Source organism: Camelus ferus, chromosome 27 (genome assembly GCF_009834535.1).
Source record: "Camelus ferus isolate YT-003-E chromosome 27, BCGSAC_Cfer_1.0, whole genome shotgun sequence".
NCBI lineage: Eukaryota > Metazoa > Chordata > Mammalia > Artiodactyla > Camelidae > Camelus > Camelus ferus.
The window spans coordinates 24,848,473-24,855,646 of record NC_045722.1 but is presented as its reverse complement, the minus strand read 5'-3'; the positions used below and the strand labels follow the sequence as shown (position 1 = coordinate 24,855,646).

The 7,174-nt window shown below is 40.2% G+C and overlaps 1 pseudogene; it reads right to left on the bottom strand.

The window, feature by feature from the left end:
* Positions 1-280: 280 nt before the first annotated feature.
* On the bottom strand, positions 281-1,703 carry LOC102522158 (annotated as a pseudogene).
* Positions 1,704-7,174: the final 5,471 nt, after the last annotated feature.

The following is a 7,174-nucleotide window of genomic DNA, read 5'->3' as shown; positions in this document are numbered from 1 at the left end:
CCTCCTGATTGGTCTATTTATTTATTTTTTTATTTTTTTTATTGATTTATAATCATTTTACAATGTTGTGTCAAATTCTAGTGTTCAGCACAATTTTTCAGTCATACATGGACATATATAAACTCATTAACAATAGATAAACAAGATTATACTGTATAGCACAGGTAATCACAGAGGAGAAGTGGATATTTGGGTCTGTAACAAACCATCGTGTTTTAAAGCGTAAGTCAGTAATTATATATGAGAATGTACATTGCCACATACAAATTAACTGATCAGACTGCAGTTTTCAATGTTTAAATGTTTCAGAATAAGCTTCACTGTAAAGCAGCACCTTTGTGACATTTTAACTTTACTATTCCTCTCCTACTTCCTCTCCTTCTCCTTCAACAGAATCTACACAAACCTCTTCATAATCCTTCTCAAGGTCCTCTATGTCCTCATAGGCCTGAGAAAACTCTCCTGCCTCCATGCCTCAAACACAAACCAGTGAACAAAGGCATGCTTGGCATACATCATGTCAGACTCGTGCTTCATGTGAGTCCAGGCCTCAGCAATTGCTGTGGTGTTGCTTATCATGCACACAGCTCACCATGCTTTGGCCAGTTCTCCACCAGGTACCATGATGGGAGGATGTTAATTAAAGCCAAATTTGAAGCCAGCAGGACACCATTCCACAAACTGGATGGTATGCTGGCTATTGATTTTGGCAATGACAGCATTGATATATTTTGGAGCCATATCATCATGATAAAACAGGCAGCAAGCTACGTATTTATCATGTGAGGGTCACATTTCACCACCTTATTGGCTGGCTCAAAGCAAGCATTGGTGATCTGTGTTACAGAAAGCTGTTCACAGTAGGTTTTCTCAGAAGAGATGAGAGTGGCTTGTGTAGCCTGAGGGAAGTTGATGTGAGGATAGGGACCCAGGTAGGCCTGGAATTCTGTCAGATCAGCGTTCGGGGCTCCATAAAACCTCAGGGAAGCAGTGATGGAGGATACAACTTGACCTATCATCCCATGCAGGTTAGTGTAAATTCTGTGCTCAATATCAAGGTTTCTATGACAGATATCATAGATGGCCTCACTGTCTACCATGAAGGCATAATCAGAGTGCTCCAGGGTAGTTTGGGTTTTGAGGATGGAGTTGTAGTTCTCAACTACATCTGTGGAAACCTGGGGGACAGGGTACATGGAGAACTTCAGCTTGGACTTCTTGCCATAATCGACAGAGAGATTTTCCATCAGCAGGGAGGTGAGCCCAGAACAAGTTCCCACACTGAAACTGTGAAAAACCAATAATCCCTGAAGACCTGTGCACTGGTCTGCCAGTTTCTGAATTCAGTTCAAGAAGAGGTCAATGATCTCCTTACCAATGGTGTACTGAACATGGGCATAGATATTAGCAGCATTTTCTTTCTTTGTGATGAGCTGCTCAGTGTAGATCTGGTGGCAGGTGCCAGTGTGAACTTCATCAATGATTGTGGGTTTCAGGTCTACAAACACTGCCCTTGGTATATGCTTGCCAGAGCCTCTTTCACTGAAGAAGGTGTTGAAGGAGTCATCTCCTCCCACAATGGCCTTGTCATTTGGCATCTGGCCATTGGGCTGGATTCTGTGTTCCAGGCAGTAGAGCTTCCAGCAGGCATTGTTGATCTGGACATCAGCCTGGCCATTGTGGATGGAGATGCACACACGCATAGATGCTGTTTTGTGGCTGTTGAGCAGATGGCGGAAAGAAAGAAGAGAAGTTGTTGCTTCTTACATTGTGACATAAATCTTTTTTTTTTTTCAAATTGAAGTATAGTTGATTTACAATGCTGCTAATTTCTGGTGTACAGCATAGTGATTCAGATTTTATATATGTATATATATATAAAAAAGATGTCTTTGCATGTTTCAGAATGTCTAGATGAATAAACATCCCTCACGTAGCTTATCTCCTCTTCTAGGGAAGAGGTCAGTGTGTTGCACCATGTTAGGCAGAATTATGAAACTCGGTATTGTCTTGTTTTTGAAAGTTAATTATGGTTGAAAGAGGTGAGTGTAGGTGACAAGTGGACAAGGGGTAGACTTGTGATAGTAACTTTCCTGGGCTAAGGGATGTACAGATAGCTGGTAAATCATTATTTCTCACTGCATCTGTAAGGGGGTGTCTAAAAGGGATTGTCTTTGATTCAGCGACTGAGAAGAGAGACCTGCTTTAACCAACGTGAGAGAATCTTTCACTCAGAATTCAGGGCCATAGAGGAATGAAAAGCAAAGAAAGGAAAAAAAAATATTTATGTCTCTTGGAACTGGGACATCTGTCTTTTCTTGCCCTGGGGCATCAGATATCCTAGTTCTTGGGCATTTGAACTCTGGGATTTACACCAAGAGCTTGGTTTGGGAGTAGCAGTTACACCATCAAATCCCCTTGTTCTTAGACTTTCAGGCTCAGATTGAATTATTCCACCAGTTTTCCTGGCTCTTCATCTATTGGATGACATATTGTGGGATGTTTATCCTGTATAGCTAGCAGAGTAAATTCCTATAATAAATGATCTTTATTATCTAACTATTTCTATATCACTCTGTCCTATAACTTCTGATTTTTCTGGAGAACCCTGACAAATACAGATTTTGTCATGGAGAGATTTTCTAGGGGTATAATTTATAAGTGAGTTTTCTTGTGTAGGGGTCTCTGGAACTGCTCTCTAATTAGATATAAAGATGCTAGTGACTCTATTTCCATTAGAAAGCACAGCTCTGTTTGTTCATGGTGTGACCAATTTATGGAGACACACAAAATTATCTGCATTGAATATTTCTCATCAATTTATAAAAAAAAATCAGCTAAGTATATGTATATGATCCATTCTAACATTTTTAGAAATCAAGGAATAAAACAATTTGTTTGTTCCTCCTAATATCACTGGACAAATTGTTGGGGGATGGGTGAAAGATGAGCTCATACCTGGATATCCATTTCCTTCTTTAGGTTTGGGAAATTTTCAGCCATAATTTCATCAGATACTTTTTCTATGTCACTCTCTTTCTTCTCTTTTTGGAACTCTTATAATTGTTTTTAACATTTTTATTATATTGAGTTATGGTTAGTTTATAATGTGTGAATTTCCAGTGTAGAGCACAATTTTTCATACATATATTCGTTGTCATATTCTTTTTTGCTGTGAGCTACCACAATATGTTGTATATATTTCCCTGTGCCATACAGTATATCCTTGTTTATCTTTTCTACATATACCTGTTAGTAGCTACAAATTTCTAACTCCCAGTCTGTCCCTTCCCACCCCTTTCACCTTGGCAACCACAAGTTTGTATTCTCCATCTATGAGTCTGTTTCTGTTTTGTATTTGTGCAGTTTGGTGCAGCCACTGTGAAAAACAGTATGGAGATTCCTGAAAAGACTAGGAATGGAATTACCATATGACCCAGTAATCCCACTCCTGGGCACATATGCAGATGGAACCCTACTTTAAAAGACACCTGTACCTTAATGTTCATAGCAGCACTATTTACAATAGCCAAGACATGGAAACAGCTTAAATGTCCATCAACGGATGACTGGATTAGAAGATGTGGTATAATTTTACAATGGAATACTATTCAGACATAAAAAATGACAATATAATGCCATTTGCATCAACATGGATGTCCCTGGAAAATGTTATTCTAAGTGAAGTAAGCCAGAAAGAGAAAGAAAAATGCCATATGAGATCACTCATATGTGGGATCTTAAAAAAAAAAAATACAAAACAGAAACAGACTCATAGACTTAGGAACACTTATAATTTTAATGTCAATGTGTGATGTCCTCTTTTGAAATCCCTAAAACTGTTCTCAGTTTTCTAAATTTATTTTTAGTTTTGATCTTCTAGTTTGGTGTTTTCCAGTATTCTGTCTTCCAGATTACTTAGTCATTCTGTATCTTCCAATCTGCTTTTATTCCCTCTAGTGTAATTTTCATTTCTCTTTTTGTATTTTTCAATGCTGTCTACTTCTTCTTTATGCTTTCTATTTCTTTGTGAAGTTTTTCACTGTGTTCATTTATTCTTTTCCCAAGTTCAGTTAGCATTCTTATTACTACTCATTTGAACTATTTATCAGTTCAATTAATTTATTTCTGTTTATTTAGGGGTGATTTCAGGGCTTTTTTCCCCCTTGTTCTTTCATGTGAAACATATTGATCTGTCTTTTCATTTTGTTTAACTTTCTTGGTGTCTATGAAATTAGGTGAAACAATCATCTATCCCATTTTGAAGCTGATTCCTTATGTGAGAGCCGATATGTGCAGTCTCTGTTTGCACAGTGGCTTTGTTGGGAGAACTGGATTCAAAGTGTGCATGGGCAATGTTTTTCCCTAGAATGTGCTAAAAGCCACTGTCTTGGTGGAAGACAGAATTGCATTTGAAGGGTCTATAGCCAGATCGTGCAAACTGAGATTTCTCCCATGCTCAATGGCTGTTACTACACTTTGCATGTGGGATAAAGTCCTGAGGCTCTGGATCAGGAGCCCAGTAGTTCATTTCTCTCAGGTGTGATGACAGTCTCTGACTTGGTTTGTGTACAGCTAGGAACTGAGAGCTTAAGGCTGCACTTTTGAGTTCGTTTCATATTTTTCACAGTGTGAGTAACTTGATTAGAGGCTAGATAGGGCCCAGAGGGGCTGGTGCCACACTGCTGAGCTGGCTCCCTTCCACGTGGGAGCAGGGACAGCTATTCAGGTAATGGCTTCCACCCTGGTGCTAGCATTACTCTTTTTCAAGTGGGCAAAAGTAAGCATGTTGTAGAGGTGGATGGTCTCTACCTTTCAGCTAATATCAGTCTTTCCCTAGTGTGTGCACCAAAGTGCATGCTGTCAGTAGCTGCTTCCAACCGGGTCAGAGGCAGGGCTGGGGTCAGAGCTGGCTCTGTTCCAAAGTGGCAGCCTCCACCTTAGTGAGGAGCAGGGCTGCAGCAAGAGAGGATGGAGCAGGAGGCTGATGCAGGCTAGGGGATGTGTTTTGATGGTCTCAACCAGCTGACTGGAGCCCCAGAAGGTTTGCAGTCTGTTCCTTCAGCACTGTGGCTGGGCATAAATAAGTCACTGCTTGCACTCTTCGATGGCAGAATCAGTTTCTTCCAGCCCTTCAGTAAGTCTCTCTGGTTTTCAAACCAGCTGAGGGGTCTTGTTTTCCCAGTGTCAGATACAAGGCCTGGGGTGCATAATATGTGGCTCAAATCACTTGCTTCCCAGGAGGAGTCCCTGTATGAGTGATATCCTCTACTTCATGAGCCTTGCTAGGAGTGTGCGTCCCAAAAAGACCACTTACCCTCCCTTCTTACCAGACTCTCTGTGGACCTTTCTTTTCAGCTTTGGTTGTAGAAGAGCTATCCTGCAAATCCCCAGGCTGATGTCAGTTAGTATTTCTATACCCAGTTGTAATGATGTGTTTATGAGGGGAGATGAGAACCCAGTATTCTCTTACTCTGCCATCTTGATCCCCCTGCCTGATTATGGATTTTTTTCCAGTGCAAGTGGTCTCAACACCCACAGTGGAAGAGAGTTCTCCAGTATTATTGGGTTTCTCATCTCCATCCTAAGTGGTAGCGGCCTCCTAATTCAGCATGGTATCAGCCTTTCTACTCTAGTCTGAGGGTAATAATCCTGAGTTAAACAGGAAAATGGTGGTATCCTCTCCTGATGCAGTGGCCACTGATGACTAGACTCAGGTCCTTGTAGACCACTAAAGGTGAGGTTACAAAATGTAACCAATGAGGATATTTGGACACTGCAAAATAACTGCTTGAGTGTGTGTGTGTGTACAGGATTCTGGGGAACATGTGTAGGAATGTACTTTATGGGTGTGGGAGATAATGGTAGAAGCAATATAAATTTGAATCACTGCCAATTAACTGGTATAGGCCCGTAAATCAGGGATTGTGTATTTGCTATTGTAATATTTGGAGTTAGAAAGCAACCTAAGCAGTTATTTTTTATGACAAAAATGTGTACAAAAATGTGGATAAAAAGATGGCCCACAATATGGAAACTTGGCATATTTATTCTTACTTGGTTTATCATAGAGGGAGGTGTTCAAAAGTTTAGGAACACTGGAATGTAACTGTGTATTTGTTATTGAAGACCTATTTGCCCACACTAGGAGGGTCCTGAAGGTCACCTTTCACCAATTATTTGAGAAATGAATTTGAGAGTGGAGTTCTAGCACCTTGAGGATCTCTGCATTTTCTATTCTGTGTAAGCTGAACCTCACAGTGGGAATTGGAAAATCTGCTAAATTGAAAAATCTAATAAACTATGCATAATTGGATCATGGTGTGGCAGAACAAATAGCATGAATTAGCCACCAAATTCAAGGTAGGAATATTTCCTGTAGTGAGAAGCAGAAGCAAAGCAACAATGTAAATATCCTGGTTGGCATGGGCCTATGGTGTTGGCTAATTTATCATGATGTTGCTAAAAGTGAAGGAAACAGGAAACCTAATTAAGTATTACTTGATCTGCATAAGCAGAAAAGTTATGAAAAAAAGTAAATTTGAATCATAAAGAGAGTTAGTCATAGCCTTTCCATCAGTACCCTGACATGAGCCAGTTTATAGACCTAGAGACCCTTAAATTAAGGGGAATGAAGTCCTAGGAAGGATCGTATTTCAGTAACAAAAAATTATACTGTTAGTCTTTCTCCTAGCCTTCCCAAAAGGGAGCTACTGTAATTTACCAAGGTAACTGTGCACTTGGTGGGGAGCGTGATATAATTAAACACATCAAGGACTACTTGGGCATTGGCTGTGTTTGACAGTTCCTTTAGGAGAATCAAAACATCACTCTGCCCATTGCTCAAAGGAGAGTTTTATGGGGGTCAAGTGATCAATGATATTTTAGCTCAAGTCCATGTCGCAGAGGGTCCAAATTTTCTCCTAATTCATCCTGTGGGCATTCCCATCTCTAGACTATAAAATTGGAATAACGATATTTAGCAGCTGTCAGAATCCTCTCACTGGTTTCTCAGTCAGAAGTGTGATGGCTATTATGTTGCAAAGGTCACATGGAAGTCATTTGAACTGCCTCTACCTAAAATCAAAAGCAGTGCCACATTCCTAGAGGAATTGCAAAGATCTGTCCCCCCATTAAGGACTTGAAGGGTGCATGGTTTGTAATTCTGACCACA